The sequence below is a fragment of the Chrysochloris asiatica genome, unplaced genomic scaffold, assembly GCF_000296735.1.
Source record: "Chrysochloris asiatica unplaced genomic scaffold, ChrAsi1.0 scaffold00188, whole genome shotgun sequence".
In the NCBI taxonomy this organism is placed as follows: Eukaryota; Metazoa; Chordata; class Mammalia; order Afrosoricida; family Chrysochloridae; genus Chrysochloris; species Chrysochloris asiatica.
In genome coordinates this window covers 5,656,481-5,683,905 of record NW_006408706.1, presented here as the reverse complement: position 1 = coordinate 5,683,905, position 27,425 = coordinate 5,656,481, and the positions used below count along the sequence as shown (strand labels likewise).

The 27,425-nt window shown below is 37.3% G+C and overlaps 1 protein-coding gene and 1 pseudogene across 1 annotated transcript in view; one reads left to right on the top strand and one right to left on the bottom strand.

Moving 5' to 3' along the window:
• Positions 1–27,425, top strand: part of NDST4 (N-deacetylase/N-sulfotransferase (heparan glucosaminyl) 4) — a 600,446-nt gene that overhangs the window by 421,588 nt on the left and 151,433 nt on the right. The gene's annotated exons all lie outside the window — the stretch shown is intronic.
• Positions 4,386–6,048, bottom strand: LOC102828728 (annotated as a pseudogene).

The window sequence follows — 27,425 nt, the reverse complement described above, 5'->3', positions numbered from 1 at the left end:
GTTCGCAGCCCAATTCGTAACCAGTACGCTACCAGAGCTCCTTGAATATATTCAAATAATTACAAAGATATCTATAGCTTTCAGTGTTCCATTCTCACCTCAAAGCTGCAGGCTTCTGGACTCATTTAATAAACATCTTTCAAATATTTATAGAGTGTCAGAGAAATAAGAAAATAATGAAGGGCACAATTCTAACAGACCGGTGGGGGAAAATAAACACAACAGAAAATTCGGTTAAGATTTGATGAATGCTATCAAAAAATAAAAATAAAAACATGGCAATATACAGAAAAGGGGTTATTTTCACAACCTATGAATCAGAAATGTCTGTCAGGACTATGTGACACTTGAGTTGACCAGAGTCTATAGAATATTGACCGACATTGAAGGAAAAGGATGTTTTATGTAGAGAGGGAGTTCATGAACAAGGACCTTGTGGTATGTATGAAAAAAAAAAGGAAAAAAAAGGGTGGAAAATACCTTATAGGGGCAAGAGATAGGAGTGACCAGAGAAGAGGACACTGCAAAGGGACTTAGGGCTAGATTGCATAGGTTTTAATGGTTCATGCTTAGGGGCATTTCAGTGATTGTGTGATATGGTACTAAGACTTAACAAAAGCATATGTCCTGATTTATTAATATTTATGCAATTCCATTAAAATGGTGACCTTTCTTGAGTAAAGATAGTTTTTCTTTCATCAGGCTGTGAATAGTTTCTGTCCCTTGCTAGAATGCTCAAATAACTTACCTCATTTCAGAGATCATGGGAATAAATGCTGTAAACTAGTTCACGGCTCACAAAAGAGGTGATGGTATAAGAAACCAACAATTTGAAGTATTTTTTTCTTGTTACGCTGTCTCTGGAAAGGAAATGATCTTAGGATTTCTGAAGATGAGACTTTTAAAACTGATTTCCTAAATGTGTAGCAAATTGGAATACTGCAGTTTTGAATCTGTAGTCTTTATATCTTCTTTCTTTCTCATACCCTTCTTTTCTCTCCTAATCTCTATTCTCCTTTCCCTGCTTTTTCTCCTTTCTGCCCTTCTACCAGTCCTCTTTAATAAGCAACTTCAGCTCATTATTTCTACTCTCATTAATTTTACCTCTGTTAATGTCAGATACTCTCAGGCCAGTTCTGATTCATAAAGACCTTGTTTCCCAGGAGCTGATGGTGGTTTTGACTCACCTACCTTGTGGTTAGAAGTCCAGTGTTTATCTGACAGTGCCACAATTACACTATTGGACCACACAAACACACACACACATATATAATATTATACTACCCATTGACTTCTAATGTCATATAAGAATGATACCCAATCTATCAATAAATACACTGATATAAAATAATTATATCAATTCATAATCTATTAATGAAGTATTTTCTGGTTTTTTAAAAAAGAAAGAAATCTATTCACAATACTCTGACTCTGCTCAAAAGAAATCAAAAACAGAGAAAAACAAAACGTTCAATTTTATAACTTCTAAATTCCTGGTGTAAGGAGCTATGGTAGTGTAGTGGTTACGAATCAGGCTGCTAGCCCCAAGGTTGGCAGTTCGAAACTACCAGCTGTTCCGTGGGAGAAAGATAAAGCTTTCTGCTCCCGTAAAGGTTTACAGCCTTGAAAATCCTGTACGGGGTAACTATGAGTCGGAACCAACTCCATGGTACTTAACAACAACAAACTCCTGATGTGGTGCTATAGGATAAGCACTGTATTGAGAAACAGAAGGTCAGCAGTTCAAACCCACCAGCTGCTCCTCAGAAACCCTGTACAGGGTCACTATGAGTCAGCATAGATTTAACAAGCACTTAACAACAATTTTATTAATGAAATGTTGTTGTTATTGTTAAGTTCCGTTGAGTTGGTTCTGACCCATAGCGACACCATGTAGGGTTTCTGAGGATAAACTGATGAGTTTGAACCACCGACCTTGTGACTGACTCACTTTTTCTACATTTATAGGAACATTGTTTATTGGTCCAGTGGCCAGGATTTTTGTTTTCTTTGCATTAAGGTGCAAAACATGCCAAAGGATGTGGTCTTTGATTGTATCAGTATTTTCAGTCCTCTTCACTTTGAGCAAGCAAGGTTGTATCATCTACATATTGCAGGTTGTTAATGAGTCTTCCTCCAATCCTGATGCCACATTTTACTTCATATAATCCAGCTTCTAAGATTATTTGCTCAGCATATAGATTGGATATGTATAGTGAAAACATACAACCCTGGGACATGACTTTGCTCATTTTAAGCCATTCAGTGTTCCCTTGTTTTGTTGGAACAACTGCTTTTGGTCCATGTACAGATTCCTCATGAGCACAACTAAGTGCTCCAGAATATTCATTATCTGCAATATTGTCCATATCTTGTGCTGATCCACACAACTGAAAACCTTAGCATAATCAATAAAGTGCAAGTAAACATCTTTCTGGTATTCTCTGTTTTCAGCCAAGATCCATCTCACAATAGTAATGATATCCCTCATTCCATGTATTTTTCTGAATCCACCTTGAACCTCCAGAAGTTCTTTTTCATTGTATGGTTGCAGCCATTTTTATATTATTTTCATCAAAATTTTATTTAAATAAAATATTAATGGTATAGTCTGATGAGTTCTGTATTCCGTGGGTCACTGCTCTTCGGAATGAGCACAAATATGGTCAGTTGGCCTGGTAACTGTCTTCTAAATTTCTTGGTATAGAGAAATGAGTGCCTCCAGTGCCACATCAGTTTGTTGAAGGATTTCAATTTGTGTTCCATCAATTCCTGGTACCTTGTTCTTTCCAGTGCCTTCAATGTACCTTAAACTTCTTCCTTCAGGATCATTGGCTCTTGATCCTATGCTATCTCTCTCTCTTTGTTTTTTTTTTGTTGTTGTTGTTGTTGTTGTTTTTTAATGTTGCTTCTACTTTATTAGGTATTAGACCATTGTTGCAAAAGAAGTCACAAGCCTTTTTAAAATAAGAGTATCAGGAGAGGTTCAGAGTAAAGCAACAAATTCTTATAACAATGCAAAATATATTACCTACAGAAAAGGGACAGTGGTTACTAAACCTGAAACATAAGCTTAAGCAATTATAAGCTTATAGCTATTAAAACCAAATGGGTGCATTTCAACAATGTGCTGTTTAAAAATAAAAAAGTTGCTAACAAAGTGAGAAAGGAAGATAATGATAAATGTTTTAGAATACACAAAAGATGGATCTGGAAATAAAATGAGGGAAAACATTCAAAATGATAATGACAGAAAGAAAATGGTTGGGGCACCCTATCAGCAGATGCATGTTGTAACAAGGGAAATTTCTTTGTATAACTTTGTTGTTGTTGTTGTGAAGTGCGATCGAGTCAGTTCCGACCCATAGCGACTAGATGATAGTAAAAATTGCTCTGTGGTGGTGGGTGGTGGTTGTGTGTTGCTGAGTTGGTTCCAACTTAAGACTATAAATATTTACAGGAGTACAAAGCTTCATCTTTCTCCCAAGGAAGAAAGGGTAGATTAGAACTGCTGACTTTGCAGTAAACAGTCCAACTGGTAACCCACTACGCTACCAGGGTTTCTTACAAATTTCTCTGTAGCAAAAAAAGCTTTGTTTTGAAATGGTAAATAATTTTCTTTATCCTTTTTGTGACTGGATTATTTTTTGCATTTAACTTTTTAATGATAAAATATTTTTCAATAATAGAATGCTGTATCACTGAATATGTCTGAACTTTTGGTAGGTTATAATGTATTTTTATACATAACATGTTGGACACTTATGTTCCTCTGGGCCCAGTGGTTAGGACTGAGGGGGACATATGTGTCATCACTCTGGATCTGGGTAAGATTATGTGGAACAGACTGTCCCTCTGGACTCTGCATTGCCTTCTATATCCTTTGATATGTGCATATACTGTATTATATCTGAAAACATGGTATTTGCTTGATACATAATGTACAGGAACCTGAAAACGTACTTAACAATACTTATGTCACTGTACATAAACCCAAAGAAACAAAGGTTGTGTATGCACAGCTCTAGGATACAACGCCTCAAGCAATATCCTGTAAAAACTGTTTCTGTGGCACATGCCCAATTCAGTTATACAGAACCCACTCCCACTGCCAGTAGCACATACTATCAGTGGGATACTAGTCAAATAATGTAGGAGAACCCTATACGTCCCACAAAAGGGTAACATTTGATCAAAGAAATGGCTATTTCCTGTTCTTCATCTTCATGAACCTAAGTTGGTCATCTGTTCCTTTTTTAGGGCTACATTTTATAATTCCTGATGGCACGTACCATTTCTTGAGACATTTTCTATGTTCAGTTGCACACTTCCCTTATTTTTGAACATGTTTCTTAAGTCTTATTTGGGAACTCCAAGGAGAACCTTCATGGTGTCAGAAACACTGCTTCTTCAGAATCCCGGTCTTTGCCATTGTCTTCACTCGGTGCACACTCACCACCACTGGGAGACCGGCATCTCAGATCCCCGGACTCTTGGTCGCTGTTGGCTGACAGATCTGGATCTGAGCCTTTCAAATTGTCCTGGGTTAGAATGAGAGCAGAATCTTCTCCTTGTGAAGGGTTCCTGGACGGAAACAATTTCATATTTACACTACAATCCTGCGGCATGTTGGCTGTGCTGGTGTCTGAGGCAGAAAACCTGAGTATTTGCTGGGTTCACTGGGTTTACTCTTCACTTTAGTGCAATTTAACTGGACTTTTTGAATTTTTTCCAGTCTTTCTTCTAAGTCCTCTAGTTCTTCCTCCAGCTGCTGAGTTTCCTCCTTCACTGCCATAAGGTAATCTGTAACTGATTGTCGAGGCTGCATCCCTTTCTCAAAGCAGTTATACATGCCACTCCAGAGCTTGTACATGAAGTTGCATGGTGTTGCAGGGAGATAAAGAATTCCCTGGGTCTGACTATGATCAGCTCAGAGGATTCAGGTAGTCAGCTAGATTCTTCCACAAGTGAGCCCATAAAGAGTATGTTCTTTCTTGAATTTTGAGTTCCCGGATCTCCTTTTCACAGTTACATAGGAAGTTTCCAAATTGGCAGGAATAAATATGATGCTGAATGTGAGTCAAAAACCGCTCATTGAACTCAAAGGCACAGGGAATTTGTTCCATTAACTGCCAAATACATTCAATGAACTGGTCAACAACAGGAGAGATTTCTTTGGGGTCACCATCCAGATTGCCATATCTGTGATTAAATTTATGAACAAAGGAAACCCAATCCTTTTCAATTAATACCATGAAGCCTTTAAGAGTCTGGTAGTGTGGATCAACAGAAGGCTGGCCACTGAGCACACCTGCACCATCCTATCTCAGCCATCCGAACAGTGAACAAGTACACTTGCTCCTTCCTCAGAAACAGCCTTGCAATGAAGAGTCCTGTATCCATGATGACCTTAATGTGCCTTAACCAGCCAGAGTTCTCCAGTCCCCACAGGAAATCACTCATCGAGGGAGATTTAAGTTCACACACTTCCAGCATTTTTTGAAGACTGTTCCTCATGACATGGATGTTCTCAATCCCGATAAACTGAAATTTGATGTTGGCATAATTGTCTTCAGTCTCATAGCCTTTTCCTGCAGCACAGTTTGCCATTGCATTAAGTTTAGGCCGAGTGTCCACAACATAAATGAACTTGCTTCCTGGATTAGCTTTCCTGATGGCTTGGAGCATCTGCTCATCCTCAAGGCATCGGGCACTGAAGCCGGACAGAGGCTGGCTGCCTCAGCAGATGGAAGTGTGGCTATCTTTGTAGTAGTAAGAAAGGGCAGGAAATCATCTACTCCGGAATTTGGAACTCCCCACGATAATGTGTTCTGTGTCCGATTTGGGAACATACAAATCAGTAGAGTAAGAGTCACAAACTCTGTAGTCTGTATTCACATCACAGAGCAGCCAATAGTTATTGGGGAGGCCCATCCGATTATGCTCTTCATTGAGGTCAACCAGCATCCAGCTTTGTTCTCTCTCTTCTTTATCCAACTTGGGGTTGAATGAAAAGCAGTATAACTCTTCATATTTCACCTCATCCATGCATGTACATGCAAACACATACTAGACACTTCCAGTAAAAGCTGTCTTTTAGGATCTAGCTAACTGTCAACTAGGGTGGAGGTGCAGTAAAGTTAGCAGTCAGCAATACCACAGAATGACAGGCAAAGCAGATCCAGGGCAGAGCTCCAAAACTCAGAACCACAGAGATAGGAATATTTTGATGGTTTGAAGGCTTAAAGATTGTGGAACTTGAAGTTGAAGTAAGAAATTGTGTACTTTTGAATCTGCCGGGCTGGGCTCAGAGCACTATCACTTGAAATGGTTGAACATCAACCTTTTTTTTTTTTTTGGTACAGTGACTGTGTATTCCTTCTATCTTCTTTTGATGCTTTCTGAATTTTTCAATATTGTGTCCCTAAAATCCTTCAATACCACAAGTCGAGGCTTGAATTTATTCTTAGGTTCTTTCAGCTTGAGAAATGCAGAGCATGTACTTCCCATTTGGTTTTCTAACTCCAGGTTTTTGCACATTTCATTGTAATATTTTACTTTGTCTTCTTGTGCTGCCATTTGAAATTTTCTGTTCAACTCTGTATCTCCTCATTTCTTCAATCTGCTTTAGAATCTTTACACTGGAGAATATGTTTGAGAATCTCTTCTGACATTCATTTTGGTCTTCTCCTTCTTTCTTGCCATCTTAATGACCTTTTTATTCCTTCCTGTGTGATATTCTTGATGTCATCTTACAACACTTCTGGTCTTCAATATTTAGCGTCTCTGGTAGCATAGTGGTTACGAATCGGGCTGCAAACCTTAAGGTCAGTGGTTCGAAACTACCAGCCGCTCCGAAGGAGAAAGATGAGGCTTTCTACTCCCGTAAAGATTTACACCCTCGGAAACCCTGTACAGGGTCGCTATGGGTTGGAACCGACTCGAAGGCACTTAACAACAACAACAACAACAATGAAACAAAGCTGTTCTTCACATGATCTTTAAATTCAAGTAGGGTATATTTTAGGTCATATTTTGGCTCTTGTGGACTCGTTTTAATTTTCGTCTGCTTCAACCTGAACTTGTGTATGAGCAATAGGTGTCTGACCCACAATCTGCACCTGGACTTGTTTTGGCTGATGATATGGAGCTTTTTCACCATCTCTTTACACAGATGTAGTCAATTTGATTTCCGTGTATTCCATCTGGTGAGGTCCATGTGTGTAGTCTTTTATGTGGTTTTTAAAAGGTGTTTGGAATGAAGATGTCATTGGTATTGCAAAAATCTATCATACAATCACCAACATTTCTGTCACCAAGTCCTTATTTTCTAACTACTGATCCTTTCTCCTTGTTTCTAACCTTTGCATTCCAATGGCCAGTAATTATCAGTACATCTTGAATGCATGTTTGATCAATTCAGACTGAAGAAGTAGGTAGAATTCTTCAATTTAATCCTCACTGGCTTTAGTGGTTGGTGTGTAAATTTGAACAGTAGTGGCATTATCTGGTCTTCCTTGTAGGTACGTGGATATTTTCCTATCGCTGACAGCTTTGTATTTCAAGACTAATCTTGTTATGCTCTTTTTGATGATGAATATGGTGCCATTCCATTTTAATTTGTCATTCTCGGCATAGTAAAACATGTGATTTTCAGATTCAACATGGCAATACCGGTTCATTTCAGCTCACGAATATCTAGTATTTCGATGTTTGTGCATCCATTTCATTTTTTACAACTTCCAGTTTTCCTAGTTTCATATTTCATACATTCGATATTCTGATTATTAATGGAAGTTTACAGCTGTTTCTCTTCCTTTTGAGTTATGCCCCATCAGCAAATGAAGGTCCTGAGGACTTTACTCCATTCATGTCATCATGTTCACCTATTCTTTGAAGAGGCAGTTCTTCCCTAATCGTATTTTGAGTGTCTTCCAACCTTAGGGTCTCATCTTCCAGCATTATATCTGACAATATTTTGTTGTTCTTCATCATTTCTACTGCTATTCATAAGGTTTTCAGTGACTAAATATTTGGAAGTAGTCTATCTCTCCTTCTTCCTCATCTATCTTTGTCTGAAAGCTCAGCAGAAACCTGTCCATCATATGTGATCCCGCTTTAAATACTCACTGCATAGCTTCCAGAATCACAGCCGCATGCAGGCCACCACATTACAACAAACTGAAAACAAGTGATGTTATCATTCACTGGTTACTTGTTATTATTACAAATAGAGTTTCTGTTCCTCAGAAACCCTGTTCAGGGTCACTATGGGTTGGAACAGACTTGACCACACTTAACAACAACAGCAACATTCTGTTCAAATACTCCTGGATCCATTTGATGTCTATAAATTGTTTTCCCATATGTTTATTTTATATTGTAAATTATTCTAACTGCTTTCATAATCTCTCTTTATGGAAGTAGGTGAATACAGTGCTGGACGTGTACTTAGAATGATGAAAAGAAACATAGGATGTAAAATAATAATAGTAATCATTGTTATTGTCATTCTCAACTTCCATAGATCATATCCCTGACACATAGCAACCACACACAACAAAATAAAGTTCTGTCTCATCTGGCAACATCCCATGATAGATTGTGGATCAGACCATTGTGATCCCTAGGGTTTTCATTGACTAATTTTCAGAAGTATAGTTTCAGGCCTTTCTGCCTACTATGTCTTAGTCTAGAAGCTCTGCTAAATCTGTTTAGCCTCAACACAACACACAAACCTCCAGTAACAGTGGGATCATTGTTGTATATGATGTACATTAGCAAAGAATCAAACCCGGGTCTCCTACATGGGACACAAGACTTCCACCACTGAGTCGCCATATCCTCCAACCTAATCTTTAAAGTTCGTGTAATAATTATACTCTTATTTTAAGGAATGTGATGATAAGATATGTTAGGAGAGTATAGAAGAGTATTCTAAAATTCATAATTACTAGCATTTTAGAAAAGGTGATACAATGGTTAAGCATTTGACTGCTAAACCAAAAGTCAGTGCTTTGATTCCCACTAGTGGCTCCACAGGATAACAACTCTCAAAAGATCGATTACAGCCTAGGAAACTTTCTAAGACAGTTCTGCTCTGTATGATACGGCTGCTATGAGTCGGCGTCAACTTGATGTCACATCAACAATTTTGAATCAACACAATTTTGAGATTGCAAAGAAAAAATGTTCAATATCCACAATACTCTTTTGAATTTTACTCTGGGTTTTTTTGTTTGTTTGTTTGTTTGTTTGTTTGTTTGTTTAATGAAAAAAGCCACAAATACTTAACAGGAATGAAATATTTTATCACATCTCTCTCTCTAGTGCTGTGCTAAGTGCTGTTGAAGATTTGAATTGCTTGTGACTCAGAGCTACCCTGTATAGGGTTTTGGAGGAGCAGTTGGTGAATTTGAACTGCAGACCCTGTGATTCAAACCAACCTTGCAGTCCAGTGCTTTATCCTACAATGCCTCACCAGGACTTCTAATAACATCCATGAATCCCACACATTTTTATTGAGTGTCTGACTACTCTCTTCCAGGCAATGTTGCAAACCCTCAGTAGAGCAATGAGGAGAAGAAACAAAAGCAAAAACAGAAAAGGACCTCATCTTTTATTAAATTGTAACATAATGGAGAAAACATATATATATATATATATATATACTTGAAAAAGACATGGAAAGAGAGTCCTTAAGTGGATAAGTATTATGTAGATTTGTGAGGCATCTGTGAGGAGGTGAGTTTGGCCGAAAGGTCTATGAACTGAGACAATTCTTATGTGGCAATTTGATGGAAGCTTATTCCCGGCAGATAGGTCAGCAAAAGCACAGTAGACTTTGCTTGGTTTGTTAAAGGAGAGAAAATAAAGGAATAATACAACCAAAGCATGAAATGTTCTTTGGGCCTTGGAAAGAGCTTCATATGTTTGTCTAAGTGCAAAGTGAGCCATTGGAAAAATTGGATACGGTGTGTGACAGAAGTAGATATGTGTTTTTTTAAAAGAAATAATCTGACAACTGTATGGAGAATAGTCTGTAGTCAGCAAATGCGGTACAGAGATAACAATTCGGAGGCTATTGTAAGTCATAAATTAATGGTTGGGCTACGTGGTAATAGTGAAGATAGTGAGAAATGGTTGGAATATGGAATGTATTTTAATTGCTGAAGGATTCGATATGAGGTGTCTATAAAGAGGAGTCAATGAAAGCCTCCAAATAGTTAATGATAGAAAGCACATTTACTGAGATGGGAACACAAGGAAAAAATCCAAATTGGGAAAAGAGGAAATTTGTTGATATATTAACTTTGAGATATATTTTAGGCATCCAAAATATTTAACTAGGTACAGTTCAGGAGTTGTGTGATTATGAGATATATTGGCATCTATTGGCTGCTCAAGGACTCCTGGTGTGGCACCATAGGAAAAGCACTGGACCTCAAGGTTAGTTTGAATTGAAAAGTCGGTGGTTCAAACTCACCAACCACTACTTGGAAAACCTACACAGGGTCCCTATGAGTTGGAACCGATTTTACGGCTCTTAACAAGAACAACAACACTATGTAGCACTGTAGGATCAGCACTGGACTGTGAACCACTAGGTCTGTAGTTAAACTCCCAGCTGCTCCTCAGAAACCATAAACAGGGTAGCTATGAGTCAAAATCAGCTTGATGACATGCAACAACAACAACAACAACATATGGTATATGTGGGAGGAATGGCTCTGTACTATCAGCATTGGACTTTAAATCACAAGATCAGAGGTTGGAGCCCACCAACCCCTCTGTGGGAAAACGATGAGGTTTTCTGCACCCTTGAAATTCTACAGCCTCAGAAACCCTATACAAGGTCGCTATGAGTTGGAACCGACTGGACGACACTTGACAACAACAAATATATCATATGAAGTTATGGAAATGGATGAAATATCTATAGAATAAAAATAATAGATTATAATAATATAAACATTCTACTGAATATTTAGGAATATTATCCAATAATTGTTATTTCTTAGTAGTAACTGCAAGGAACATTTTCCCGTTTTATCTAAGAAAAAGTAAAAGCCTCTACACATATACATATCCACAAAACCCACTCTCTTCAATTACTTTCTTAATACTCAAATACGATGATGTTTTAGGGCATCTTTTTTCTTCTTGTAGAAATGTTCATTTCCTGAAATGGCAATTCTGAGAAATGAAGGACATGGATGGATGAGATAAAGCTTTCCATTTTTGCTCACACAACACAGTTTGTGCCTCATTGGATTGCTTTAATTTCTCCCTATTCCCTCACCAACTTTTTGAGTGTATTTTATGAGAACGTGCTCTGACATATTAAAGCATCCTGAGACAGAATCTGTACTGGTGATCATATCTCTTCAGTGTCCACAAGGTCTCATAGTATCTTTTTTTCTCCAGCTCATCTTTCTTGCTCCCTTGCCATTTTGGATGATAAAGAACCAGCTCATAAATGTTTAACAGACAAAATAAACTAATAAATACAGCTCTAAATATCATTCTCTTATAATAGCCAAAGAATTATTTGTCCTGAAACAATTCCTTATGCCAAGCAAGAAGAGCTCTCTATAAAAACACTGTTTAAGTCTAGATCAAAAGTAAATCTACATTTAAAATGAGAAAGTAACAACTCTTCTGGCATTTTAATGATACATCTTGATAGTTATCTCAGTAAATTTTTATTTTCATATTAATTCACAAATTTTATGAATTAATATGAAAATATGGTGCTGCTTTGCCTAAAGAAATTGGAGATACTCTAATTTGTAAATTCTTGAATAGCCACTGAATTAATCTAAATCATTCACCCTAGGATCCAAGGGAGAAGGAGGAAGCTTTCTGCTTTGGTCAGGATTTATAGTCTCAGAAACCCTGTATAACGTAACTATGAGTCAGAATCACTTCATGGTAGTGCATAGGTGGGTTTAATAAGTAGTGAATTTTTTTTTTTTTTTTTAAATCTTCTAAAGGAGTCCTGGTATGGCACTGTAGAATAAAATACTGGACTACAAGTTTGGTTTGAACCACAATTTTTGCAGTTCAAACTCACTAGCTGCTCCTTGGCAACCCTATACAGGGTTTCTGTGAGTCTGAACCAACTTGAAGCACTTAACAACAGCAACGAAAGGAGTTCTGATGTGTCACTGTAAGATAAGCTAACCATAGGTCGATGGTGCAAACTCATTAGCACGTCCTTGGATCACTATGAGTTGGAACAGACTCAAAGGCACTAACAGCAAATGGATGCCAATTCAGCAAAGGTGTAATTAATTAGGTAAAGAACTACCCCTCCCCCATTCACAAGTAAGTTTTTTCCTTAATCATCATAATGATTAAGGACAAACTTTATGTTTTTATTTTCCTGGTCAATGTTTACTCTACTTTCCTTTGAAGGATATCCCTAAGTTGTTGTTGTTGTTATGTGCCATGGAGTCAGTTCCAACTCATAGCGACCCTGTACAGGTTTCCAAGACTGTAAATCTTTACTGGAGCAGAACGCTGGTAGTTTCTAACTGCTGACCATGAGATTAGCAGCCCGATTCGTAACCACTATGCTACAAGAGCGTAATTATTTGCTTATTGTGGTTTTAAAAATGCAGGTAACACAATATTTACCAATTAACATTTTTTGCATGTAAAATTCAGTGAGACCACTACATCAATCATGCTGTACAATCATCACCAATATTTGTTGCCAAACTTTCCATCACCACAAAGTGAAAAGTGAAATTTTTTATAAGTAACTTTAAAAATCAATAAGTATATCAGTGTTCTTCAATTACACGTTTTGTCAAATTACTGTACTGTTTTTATTAGGGTATGAGTGTAGGACAGAATATTGAAGTAATAGAAATGGAATTGTTCAATCCAAGCATTTTGTTTTGTAAAATACTTACTATTATATATTTTAAAAAGCCTTTATCTTTAAACCTAATAGTGTTATTGTTGTTGCTGTTTAAGTGCCATTGAGTCAGTTTTGACTCATAGTGACTCTGTCTAGTGTTTCTGGTGTATTCTTGTAGAATAAAGCACTGGGCAAAGTCGATTTGAACTGCAAGGTCGGCGGTTCAAAATTACCAGCCACTCCTGGAAAACCATATACAGGCTCATTATGAGTCAGAATTGACTTGACAGCACTTTATAACACAGGGTTTCTGAAGAGCAGCTAGTGAATTTGAACCGCTGACCTTGTGGTTCAAACCAAATTTTGGATCCAGTTTCTATTCTCCAGAGCCTACTAGCATTTTGCATTGTTGTTGCTGTTGTTAGCTGCTTTCAAGTCGGTACCAACTCATAGTGACTTTAGGCACAATAGAACGAAACACTTCCTCCTGCACATTTTATATTAGTTACATAAAAACTTCTAAAAATATCTATTTCAAAATATGGTTGACCTCTTTGAATATAATTACATAAATGGACAACAAATTACAATTGTCTCAGAATATTAAAAGCACAGACTGGAAGATATTAATTTATGGTTCATAAAAAGAAATTTGAATGTTTGTTTTTTGTCTATGTATGTTTGTATGAATGTATTTCCTGATTTTGTTTTATTTTCTGAGTATAGGAAGAAAAAGGATAAAAATTAACCTTGCTTAACATAGAAAATGATTGTTTATGATCCAAATATAATAATTTAAGTTGCACAAGTGTCCTACAGCTGCTAGCAAATATATTTATATACTATATGACACAAAATGGAAGAGCTAAATATTTTATATTTAACAGACTACCCCTAATTAAAAAGTAGGTCAACATAGCTTTCACTGTTCCAGAAAGGGAGAAAAATTCACTAGAACTTAGTTCAGTTGAGTTGTCTCAAAATGTTTAAAATGATACATTTGGGGGGGGGGGTTACAAAGGTTGACATCAGAAATATATGAAGTCACAATAAAAATGATTTCCTTCTGGGCTAAAATATGACTTCTGAATTATCAACTTGGTCATTTTATTGTTGAATATTTCCTACCTGTCTTACTCTTTTAATTCACTTTCTACACCATTGCTAGAGTTATCTTTTGTTACACAAGAAATCTTTTCACTTCACTCCTCTCAAAATCATTTAACAATTCCCCTCAAGAAAAAGTCCAAACTACTTAGCATAGTATGCAAATCTCTTCCTGACCTGACTACAGCCTTCTGCTCAACTCTCAAACCATTGTTCCAACTGTAACAGCAAGTAATATTGATTCTGACTGCTTCCAAGTAAGCTAGTATTATTCATACCTACAAGGAGCTCTGGTAGCATAGTGGTTATAAGTCAGGCTGCTAACCTCAAGGTCAGCAGTTGGGAACTAACAGCCATTCTGCAGGAGAAAGATGAGGCTTTCTACTCCTGTGAAGGTTTATAGCCTCAGAAGCCCTATACAGGCTTGTGAGTCGTTAGGTTCCCCTTCTCTAAGCTCCCATATTAACTTGAATAAATCTAACCAAGCACCTATCATAACATATCTTTCTAGTCTTCTGTTTAGATGCTGAGCATCTTGAGGATTGAATTTGTTATAAAGTCCTTTTTTTTTTTAACTTTAATAATGTGGCCCAGCAAAGTCAGTGGTTCAAGTTCACCAGCTGTTCCTTGGAAACCCTATACAGGGTCGCTATGGGTCGGATTCGACTCGACGCCACTTAGCAACAACAACAATGTGGCCCAGTGCTTCATAAATGTAACATTTATTGAGAACTTTCTATTCTCCTGACACTAATCTAAGTTGTTTGCATGTATTAACTTAATTTCATCCTCACAATAATCTTATGAGAGAGGTACTACTATTTTCAAAATTTTCAAATAAAAACAAAACTGTGGTACCGTAAGGTTAAGTAGTATGACTTGTTATTGTTCTTAAGTACCGTGGAGTTGGTTCCGTCTCATGGTGACTCTGCCCAAGGTTTCCGAGGCTATTTCTTTACGGAGCAGTAAGCTTCATCTTTCTCCCGCGGAACAGCTGGTAGTTTCGAACTGCCGACCTTGAGGTTAGCAGCCCGATTCGTAACCACTACGCTACCAAAGACTTAGTGTCATGTTTTTCCGTGTTCCTTCTCAATCTCAGGGCAGTCTAAAGTCCTACTGAGTCTCTGCTTCCCAGTCACATACAAAATATAAGTATTCACTTAGAAGCTCTTTATTACAAAGTGAAAGCACACTTCAGAGAGAAGCCGGTCTGTCTCCATGAGTGGAGGAGATCTGGTAGAATTGGGGAGTATAGATTATGTCAAAGCACAAGTGCACTTCAAAGAGAAAAGCGGTTCAGTATTGGCCAGTGGAGAAGACCCTATGGGGTAGGGGGTACACTGACTTATAAAAGTATGGGGTCTCTTCCTCTAAGAGTGGACTAATACAAACTGAATCAGGAGGAGTGGTATGTTGATTATGAATTGTTTTTTTAATATAGGAGCAAAGGCTTCTTGGAAATGGAGTACCTTCTGCTATTGTCAACTCTAGGCAGTATCTTTATGTGTTGTCTGTCTGTGACCAGCTGCATCTATTAGGGTTTCAGGTTCTGATATCCTTATCTCTGTCTCCAGGCTAATCTTCTCAATGTTACCATTCTTGTTGGACTAAGAGATGTCCTCCCCCTTTCTTGATCCCTTTCTAGTAGGAAAGGACTCAGGGCAAAGGGGTGGATATGAAGCCAGGTTAAGAAGCCCAGGCCCAGGGGTCCTAACTTCTCCCTGACATTAGGTTAAACATTTAATAAATATGTGGTGTTGCAGGATAACACACAGGAGCACATGGTCAGTGTGAATTGCAAGGTTGGTGGTTCAAACTCACCAGCCTCTCCTTTGAAACCCTATATAGGGTCACTGTGAGTCGAATTCCAACTTAGTAGCACCTAACAACAACAAAACCAAGTACTATGGATCAAGACCATGTATACTTCATCTGAGCCAGGTGTTTCAACTCTAAAACTGCAATAAATTCAATGACAAACATTGTATGTGACTTCAAAGAAGAACAACCAATTAAATCAGAATGGATGCATATTCAGTGCCACTACTTCATTCAAAATATTTTTTTTTTTAATTAAAGAAAAGAGTGTTATTATGTTGTTAAGTGCTGTTGAGCCAATTCTAACTCATAGCAACCTTGTTTTGGATGGTTTTGGAGGAGAGACTGGTGGGATTGAACTGTCAACCTTGAGGTTCAAACTGACCTTGCAGTCCAGTGCATTATCCTGCAGCACTATATCAGACTAAGAATAAGAAAAAGTAAATGATTTGCCAATGTTTTTTAATTAGAAAGGATCATATGAAAGAACAATTACTTTGCCTTTTTCTTATTCCAATATACTTCCCTACTAGATTAAGATGATCTAGTACATTTTTTTCTATAAAATCATGACACAGTTTCAAAGAAAATAAAATCATAAATCACCGAAAGAACATAAAGAATTACTATTTTATTGAAAGTCAATTTTGTTTCAAAATAGGCAAAATATTCTACTCTTGATGAACAGGCTAAATGGTGAATAATCAATGCACCATAGTTCCTTCAGAATTGCTGGATCAATTCCCTAGATACATTCAAGTGCAACTTGACCTAAACGAAATGAAGAAACCTTTATAGTTTTTCGACAAATTAAGAGAAAATATAACACTTGGATGTTTATTTACATCTGTACTATGCATCTGATATAAACTGAGTTGTTGTTGTTGTTATTGTGCCTTCAAGTGAGTGTGTTCCAACTCATGGAGACCCTATATAGGACTTATTAGAAGCAGCTGGTGGGTTTGAACTGCCAACCTTGTGGTTTGCAGTCAAGCGCTGATCCTACAATGCCACACCAGAAGTCCAAAACTAAGTTAGAGGGACAGAACGTGTTTTACCACATCCATTTATGTATAATACAAAAACTCAAAGATAACATTTATGGTGAAAGGTATGTTACTAAAGAATGCTTATCTATAGAATAATCTCCCCCAATATCTCCTTTTATAACAAGAAGTGCTGCTAGAGGTGATAACATGATAGAAAAATTACAGAGTTGAAAGGACTTTTATCATCAAGCTCCAGATATATAATTAAATCTGTTTCTTCCAAACTCAAGCTTTTCTGTACAATTTTTCTTCCTAAATACGATTCTCTTTCTTTTCTATCCTTCTCCTTTTTAATACAGAGTTCATCAATGAAGCAAAATATCACAGTCTACTGAGAATAGCTTCATCTTTTATAGTTAATTATGTTATGACTCATAGAAAAAATTTATCTCAGTCCATAATTTTTCTTTTTATAATTTTTGCCATTTGAAAGCTGCCGGTTCACCATTTCTTTGTTAATATAAACCAACAGTGGTCCTTGTTTAAAGGCATTTCATCAGAATTAGCCTCAAGTGAGTCAGCTGATGGAAGAAATCATAATAAATGAACATATGTCAATAAGAGGGTTGTTGAGTTGAAAAAGTTATATATGTTGCCTTCCAGCACATACTACAATATAATTTTAAAGTGTCAGAGGAAACCTTTAAGGTAAAAAACATCTGACACAAAATTTTTTGATTGCTTAAAATGAATCTCTAATGGAAGTAAATAAACAAGAACAGATTTGCAACTGTTCATACACCTTTCAATTTTTTTATTTTAAAAATAATCAGCTTTGAATAAATTGATTGAATAATGAAATAAATTAATTTCCAGGTTTGTTTACACATGGTAGGATTCTAAAACATGTTTCAAGTGATTATTATTTTGGAGCAATTTCAATCATAAAAGCGTTATTTAATTTAAAAAGACCCCATGAAACAAAAATGGTGCATGATACACTTTTTTACAAAGATAAATAAAGAAAAAATCCATGAAAAGAACTTATTTATTTTTGTGTATCACAAATTGACTAGTTTTTTGTAGTTTATTTTGCTTTTTTTTGTTGTTGTTGTTGTTAACTTGCATAACTGTTTTAAGCCTCCTAGGACTAAGGAAAAGTCAAATCTGACCTGCTACATTAATTATAAGGACATTATGAACAAATTATCATATTAAATCTCCTCTATAAGCAGTTGATAAACTAATAAGAAATCATTATTAACAAATAATAGTTCAATGTGTATGTGTGACATAATGACTGGAAGACACTGAACATTATTTGTAAATTCTACCCAGAATGAATAGCTCACTTAACATACTATACTGACACCAATTAACAGCGAAAGGATCTAATATATAATGCAGAAATTTCATAGGACTGTATGTTAGTTTGAGGCTATAGATAAATCACAGAAGGATTTGTGTAAGGAAAGAAAAAGATCATCATACAACTCTATTTTTAGAAGGGCAGATGAAGACAGATTTTAATTTGTCTTCCTGTTTTTTATTTGTTTTCCTTTATTATTAGCAGATAGTATAGACAATAATACTGCTATTATTTTGAAAACAATATTTTTGAACCCAATAATCCATTTAAAAATAGGAGAAATGTCTTGTATTGGGTTCGTTTCAGTCTAGAATTAGCTGTTAATAGTACTTGTATGTTATTATTGTTAGACATCCTGGAATTGGTCTCCAATTTATGATGACCCCACATGTTACAGAGTAGAAATGAGCTCCTTTGTGTTTGCTTGCCTATATAGGAGCTCCTGGTATGACACTGTGGGTTAATGTGCTGTACTGAAAAGTTGGTTTGAACTGCAAGGTCAGTGGTTCAAGCTCGCCAACTGCTCCTCGGAAACCCTATACAGGGTCATTATTGGTCGGAAGTGATTTGATGGCACTAAACACCACCACCAACAATCTATCAATCTATGCAGAAAAAGGTTACATGCCTTCTCTCTTAAAGCCATTGGGAGTGTTAAAACTTCAAACTTTTTGTTTGGTTGTTGTTGTTAAGTGCTTTAGAGTCAGTTACAACTCATAGAGACCCTATATAGGATTTCCAAGTAGCAGATGGTAGGTTTGAAATGCTGACCTGTGGCTTGGAGTCCAATGCTGATGCTATAGTGCCATACTATGAATCTAGTGAAAATCATTTTATGACCCAGCAATGTTGAATTGTGTGATAGGTCAGCCAAAAATTTAGTCTAAAACTTGTTTGATATCTGAAGAATTTCTGTAGCACATATGGGACCTATAGTAATTGTTGTTTTTGTTAAGTGACATCAAGTCGGTTAAGAATCATAGTGAATTTATCCACAACAGAACAAAACCCTGCCCGATCCTGGACCAATCTCACTGTCATTGCTACACCTGAGTCCATCACTGTTACCACTGTGCCAATCCATCTCAGTGGCAATCTTCCTCTTTTTCTCTGACCCTCCATTTTACCAAACATGATATCCTTCTCCAGTGGTTGGTCTCCTCCTGATAATATATCCTAAGTGTGAGAGACTAAGTTTGATCATACTGAGTTCCAGGGAGCATTCTGGCTGTACCTCTTACAGCATAGATTGATTTGTTCTTTTGGTAGTCCATGGTACTTGTAATATTCTCCTCCAACTCCATAACTGAAATGCATCAATTCTTCTATGGTCTTCCTTACTCATTGTCCGCCTTTCCCATGCATATGAGGTTATTGAAAATACCATGGCTTGGGTCTAGTGCACCTCAGTCCTCAAACTGACATGTTTGCTCTTCAACACTTTGAAAAGGTCTTGTTCAGCAGATTTGACTTATGCACTATGTAATTTGATTTCTTGACTGCTGCTTCTGTGAGTGTTGATTTTTGAGCCAACCAAAATGAAGTCTTTGAAAACTTCAATTTTTTATGCATTTATCGTGATGTTATTTATTGGTCCAGTGGTGAGGATTTTTGTTTTCTTTTTGTTGAGGTGCAACCCATATTGAAGACTGTGGTCTTTGATCTCCATCAATAAGTAATTTAAGTCCTCTTTGCTTTCAGCAAGCAAGATTATACAATCTGCATATTGCAGGTTGCTAATGGGTCTTCCTCCTATTCTAATGCCATAGTTTTCTTCATATCATTCAATTTCTTGGATTAGTTGCTCAGCATACAAATTGAATAAGTATGGTGAAAGAATACACACCTGGCACTGGCACACACCTTTCCTAATTTTAAGCCATTCAGTGTTCCCTTACTCTGCTGAAACAACTGCTTCTTGGTCTATGTACAGGTTCCTCATGAGCAAAATTAAGTGTTATGGAATACTCATTCTCCACAATGCTGTCCACAGTAATTAGTCATTAGTTGTGGGAATATGGATAAAATACCTATAAATTTGCTTTGAGCTGAATATATACAATATTTTTGCTCATCTGTCAGTTTGTTGGACTGTGATGGCTTGGGTGATGCTATTACGTTGGAAGCTATGCTACCAGTATTTCACATATCAAGAAAGTCACAAATGATGGACAAACATTAGAAGAGTTGCCTTAGTAAGACATTCTAGGAAGAAAGCTTTGTTTATATTCTTCTGAAAATTAAACAATGAAAATCTATGGATCACAACAGAACATTCCCAACTCAGTAGCTTTGGGCATATCATCATGAGATATTAATTCCTGTTGTTGTTGTTAAGGATTACTGAGAAGCAGTTGATAAATTTGAACTGTCAACTCTATAGCTCAAACTGACTTTGCTATCCAATAACACCACACCAAAATATATTATGTATGTTGTAATAGAACACCAACAAATAATTGGGAGATTGTAGCATGATAGACTTCTGCAAAATCAATGATTTGTTCATTTCAAATACCTTCTTTAGACAGCATAAGAGGTGACTATGCTTATGGATCTCACCAGATGGAATACACAGAAATCAAATTGACTACACCTGTGGAGACAGACAATGGAAAAGCCCCATATCATCAGTGAAAACAAGACAAACAACAGATGTGGAACACACCATCAATTGCTCATATGAAAATTCAAATTAAAGCTCAAGAAAATGAAAACAAGTCCATGAAAGCCAAAACATGACCTTGAATATATCCCACCTGATTTAGAGATCATCTGAAGAACAGATTTGATACATTAAACACTAAAAACCAAAGGCCAGAAGAATTCTGGGATGACATCAAGAATATCATACAGGAAGAAAGCAAAAAGTCATTAAGAAGACAATAAAGAAGGAAAAGATCAAAATGGATGTCAGAAGAGACACTAATACTTGCTCTCCAGCGTAGAGATGCTAAAGCAAATGGAAGAAATGAGGAGATAAAAGAGCTGAACAGAAAATTTCAAAAAGCAGCTTGAGAATATAAATTCAAATATTACAACAAACTGTGCAAAGATCTGGAATCAGAAAACCAAAAAGGAAGAACACACTCAGCATTTCTCAAGCTGGGGGAACTGAAGGAAAAAATTCAAGCCTCAACTTTCATTATTGAAGGATTCTTTGGGCAAAGTATTGAATAATACTCAAGAAGGGAGAGGGGGCAGGAAGAACAAAGCAGATGGGAGAATAGTTATGCAGGTTTGCATGTGCTAAGTGGGACAGAGTTAAATATTTATGTATGCACAAATTTGGAACAACAGGGCTCTGATATACATGGATGGTTTGAACGAGTGAAGAGGGAGAAATAATGTTGAGATGCTTGGCTGTCTTTTTAATCTTGGTTTCCCTTGCATACCATTGTAAAATAGACACTTCATGGGAAGAGAAAGGAATAGCTAGAAATATCACCATAGAAAGCTTGTAAGTCAGTCTTCTGCCTATAACAGATTGGAATACCTAAAATGGGGCTACAATGTGCCCAGTAAAGAAGGCTTCCTGCGGAGCCTTTGTGTTGCATAAGACTATAGGTGGAATCCTGAACCCCATCCAGAATCGTCTGAAGTGGGAAATTTCCACTTGAAAAGACAAACAGAGCAGCCTGGGACATTTAGAAGAACAGAAGATACTTCTTGAAAGACAGACCAACAGGAAAAATAAAAAAACAATAATGGCAGTCTGATTGACTACTACAAGAACAAGCAAGTTGCTAACTCAGGAGACATCAAGGCAAGAGGTCAGGTCCCCTCAGGGCCAACCCACTTCCAAGACTCAAGGGGAATACACAAGCAGGCATGTGGTCTGGCTGGTGACCACGCTGATCACCAATAAGGGGAAGTGAGGGAAAAACAGCAATGAAGCTGTGAGTTAAATTCACGAAATTCAGTAGATTCCTGTGAACCTGGGTGGAGACCTGCTCCACCAGCAGTGTGGTAAGACCTGGGGACTCTTGAGCCCAGAGTCAGTGACGTTGCCACAGAGGACTAGAGTGGAGAGTGAAGCAACCAGCTGATAAGAAGAGGGGGCATATGCATAAGAACACCCACACTTGTAGATAATACCCACTTGACCTGGCTTCAATGACTGAATGATCAGAGCTCACCTAGAAGAAGAAAGAAGAGGAAAAAAGAATAATCTGATAAAATTTGATGAACTTGGCCTACACCTATAGATGCAGTAGCTCAAAAGAGGGAACAAATCTTTACAGCAAGGATCATTCCCACACCCTCAATACACAGGGTAGACAGGGATGGGCAACTTGGACATTGGCTACACAAAATGGAGGGATGTGCTACAAAAGCAAGAATTGACTGGCTTACAAGCTTTCAAGAGGGAGCCTAGATCCAGAGGACATGGAGGAAGGTAGAATATTCACTGAATAAAATCCAATCTGTCTGGGCAGGGCTGATGAAAGGAGATGGGGATAGGAGTCTAGTAGTACAATAATGAATAACTGCTATCAGGACTGACTGTGAGGGCTGGAAATGTAAAGGTAGACTTTTTTAGTAAAAGGAGGAGAGTGGTTGACTTTGCAGTCCAGTAGAGGGAGTCCCTGGAGAGAAGAGCGGAGTGCGGGACTGTACCCAGAGAAACAGTGAAGCAAGAGATGGAGGCAGAGATGATGACATGGAGAGATGGAGCAACTGGGGACTCTAGATTCAGAGAGAGAGAGGGGCTGTGTGCTGATTACTGAGAGGCAGGCTTGCGGGATGTACCCTTTGGTTGTTTGGGGATGCATGGAGGGGATTGTAATCATGGCAATGAAATGATATATGATAGGATGAATGTAAAGCTAATGTTCTCCCATGTAAACTAGCACATAATTCACAATAAAAACTGGGGGGGCGGGGAGGGGGGATAGATTAGCCTAGATGACCTAGAAGGAGAACAACATGTGCTTAAGCCCACTCAGATAGGTATCTCAGGAACTAAGCAGCTTGGATCCTAAAATTGGAATATTTGAGAAGGAGTATTGCCTGATTGTTTCCTTTTCCCTAAAGGTAGAATGTTTGAAGAAGGTTATTGCTCTATTGTTTCTTTTTCCAAAAAATGCTATCTTGATGTTAAAATAGATTAAGTGTACATCCAAATGTAACTTACCTTATACAAAATGCCCACTCTTCATAATGGACAGGACAGTCTTGAGAGGCTAATCTCTCCATCCTCCAGACTTCTGGCTTCCTGTGAATAAAGCTTGGCTTGGGGAAAAGAAAAAAAGCACAATGCTGTCTGTGATAGGATACTATCAATACACCTACAAGGAACAACAGTTAATACCGACACTATTATAATTTATGCACCAACAACTAAAGTCATTGATGATGAACTTAAAGAATAATAACAACCTAATCCTGTGTGGTACTGTAGGATAAGCACTGGACTGCTTACAGTGAGATTGATGGTTCAAACCTACCAGCTACTCCTTGGAAACCATATACAGGGTCACTATTAGTCGGAACAGACTCAGTGGCACTTGACAATAGCAATAACTAGCTTTGTCAGTATAAATTTGATGAAATAGGTTATCAAGATGTAATCATAGGATTTTTGAAGTGCAGAAGTTGGGAACAAAGAGGAAGGATCAGTAGTTGGAAAATATGGCTTTGGTGATACAAATGATGCCAGAGATTACATAATAGAATTTTGCAAGACCAATGACTTAATCATTGCAAATACTTTTTAAAACTCATAAATAGCAGCTAAATACATGGACCTCACTCTACCAAAAATAATTGGTGGAAGCTTAATCATTTCAAGAGGTAGCGAATGATCAAGGACCAATAGTATTTAAGGAAGAAGTCCTAGCTGCACTGAAGTTACTGGTGAAAAACAAGGATCCAGGAATTTCTGGGATACAAATTGAAGTGTTTCAACAAACTGATTCTGCATGGGAAGTACTCACTAGTCTGTGCCAATAAATGTGGAAGACAGCTTCTTTGCCAATTGATTGGAAGATATCCATATTTTTGCCTATTCCTGTCGAGGTCCTATGTCGGGGTCCCACCTCGACAAGGAAGTGTGGGTGTCACGAAGAAGGGAGATCTGTCAGCGAAAGTGATAGAGAAAGAGAGAGATGAAATATATACAAAAAAGACAGACACACAGATGTGATGCAAGCTGGCAGGTAGACAGATCTGCAAACATTTTGCCTAGCATTGCACAGCATTGCATAGCATTGCATGCAGAATTCACTCTACCTCAGCCTTTTATTCTCTTTTTTAGGGAGGGATTTGTTACAAAGGAAGGATGTAATTTACTCAGGGAGGATGTCACAAAGGGAGGATGTGATTAAGACAGGATACGGAACTGAAATGTGATTAATCATTCAAAACAGGACATAATGATTCACAGGAACAACTTTTAAGATATTTTCATAGTTTTTCTTAACAATCTAACATTTTTATTTTTACAGAAAAAAAGGTTCAATCAAGCTGTTATATATTAACTTTTAGGCTTAAATGATCTACAGTAGAAACGTGTGGTTTCTTAAGGGTACATAACATTAAGCAAGGTTCTCTGTACACTTTGCAAACTTTTGTTTGTGAGCAAGATCTCAGGCACCGGGCTTCATTTATGTATACCTAAAATGCTACATTGTTCTTAATGTTCCTATATACTTTCAGGAGGAAGGAGAGCATCTGGGTTAAACTGATTATATTCAGAGGTGGTTTAATGAGGCTGCCACGGATCAACCCAGGGCCTGCATATGTTGTCCCCAGCGTATTCCAAAGAAAGTTTAAGAGTGGGATGCAAAAATCATCTAACACAATCATTAATAACAAAAGTAATTAAAATTTTGCTGAAGATAATATAAAAAGTTGCTACAGTACATCACCTTGGAACTTCCAGAAATTCAAGCCAGATTCAGAAGAGGGTATAGAATTAGGGATATCATTGCTGAGGTCAGAAGTACTTTGGCTAAAAGCAGAGAATATCAGAAAGTATCAACCATGATACTTACATATTATAATTTTATAAATCTTAGTATAGAGTCTCAATATTTTTTGTGATGTGTACTAGAATAATTTTTTATTAATAATTTTTTTAGCATCCAATACTACATATAGGATTATTAATGCAAATGTATTCATCAGGCTTGACCATTATGAAAATCAAGAAGCAAATATACATATGGTTGTAGCATGCAGACTCCCTTTTTAGGGCCTCTCATATCTCTTAGAATACTAATTTTTTTTTCTCATTAACCTCACACTCAAGTGTACATACATGTGATTATAATTAATGGATTCATTGTGAGAGTCACCATGAATGTGAAATGGTTATATTATGCTAAGAACTTAGGGAATGTGGATGGAAAATAGGGATGGTATGGAGGTCAAAAGAATTGGTTGCTAAGTTATTATTTTTATCTGAAGGAAGGATAGTGTTTTATGACTCTTGAAAGAAAATAAGTGGAATAACTTGCAAATCTAGATATCAAGGTTTATAATAAACATATGCCAAAAGATGAGCCCCTCAGGTTGGTAGGTATTCAAAATATGACTGAGGAAGAGCTGCCACTTCAAAGCAGAGTTGATCATGATGATGCTGGAGTAAAGCGTTGGGACCTTCATTTACTGATGGGACACAACTCAAAATGAGGAGAAACAGTAGCACACATCCATTTATAATTGAAACATGGAGTGTACAAAGTACACTAGGTAAATCTCCTTATAAAGATTAGGGTTTTGTGTCAATTTTACTAGACCAGGATTACCAGAGGTTTAACAGTTGAGATGTGTTTATTCCAGTGGTGATGGCATCTAATAAAGGCATGGTTAACTCTATGATGAGTGGCTATGAGCAGCCAATCAATTAAGGGGAATTTTTTGGGGGGTGGGGCCTGTTCCCATTATAATGGATATGTGGGAAAGACTAAATCTCTCTTTCTTTTACACTGGGGACCTGGAACTATGCAACTGTAAGTGATTCCTTAGTAATAAACTTCTCTTTACATATATACACGTTTCACAGGTTTTGCTTCTCTAGAAAATGTGACCTAAGACACTAGGAAAATTAGAAGTTATCAAAAATGAAATGGAATGTGTAATCTTTCATATCTTAGGCCTCAGAAAGCTGAAATAGACTGCTATTGGCTATTTTGAATCTGAAAAATCACATGGTTTACTATGTTGGGGATATCAAATTGAAAAGCAATGACTCCATACACATATATGTTGTTGATGTTAAGTGCCTTCGAATTGGTACTGACTCATAGTGACCCTGTATATGGTTTCTGAGGAGCAATTGGTTGGTTTGAACTGCTGAACTTGTGTTTCAAAGTCCAGTGCTGATATTACAGCGCCACACCAAGTGTCCATATATATATGTATATATGCTGGTGTGGTGCTGTTAGTTAACACACTGGACTACAAAGTCCACTTTGAACCAGAAGGCCTGTGGTTCGGGTTCATCAGCTGCTCCTTGGAAACCCTATACAGGGTTGCTATGGGTCGGAACCTGACCTTACGGCACTTACCAACAACAACAAAAAAATTTACAAATACTTCCTTTCGTTGCTGTTTCTTTTTCTTCTGTGTTTTAACTTTCTATTTTAATTTGGATGAAAGTTTACAAAACAAATCGATTTTCCATTCAACAAGTCATACACATTTTGTTTTGTGACATTGATTGCAATCTCCATAATTTAACAGCACTCTTCCCACTTCCTCCCTTTGTTTACTGTTTCCATTGGTCCTTCTTAACTATACTTTGACTGACTTCTGAGTTTTATTCCTGGACAAATGCTGCCCTTTTGATCTGGTATGCTTGATTGTTCCAAGGAGTTCTCTCTCTGATGTTATTATTCATTTTATGTTGTTGTTACTGCTAAGTACCATAGAGTCGGTTCTGACCCATAGCGACCCTGTACAGGGTTTCCGAGGCTATAAATCTTTACAGGAGCAGCAAGCCTCATCTTTCTCTCCCAGAACCACTGGTAGTTTCCAACTGATGATCTTGAGGTTAGCAGCCCAACTTGTACGCTACGCTGCCAGATCTCCTTGACTCAACAGTTGTTGTTGTTGTTGCTGTGTGCCTTGGAGTCGATTCTTGTTGAGGTCCTATGTCGGGTTCTGGCCTCGACAAGGAAGTGTGGATGTCACGAAGAAGGGAGATCTGGCAGCGAAAGGGATAGAGACAGAGAGAGATGAAATATATACAAAAAAGACAGACACACAGATATGATGCAAGCTGGCAGGTAGACAGATCTGCAAACATACTGCCTAGCATTGC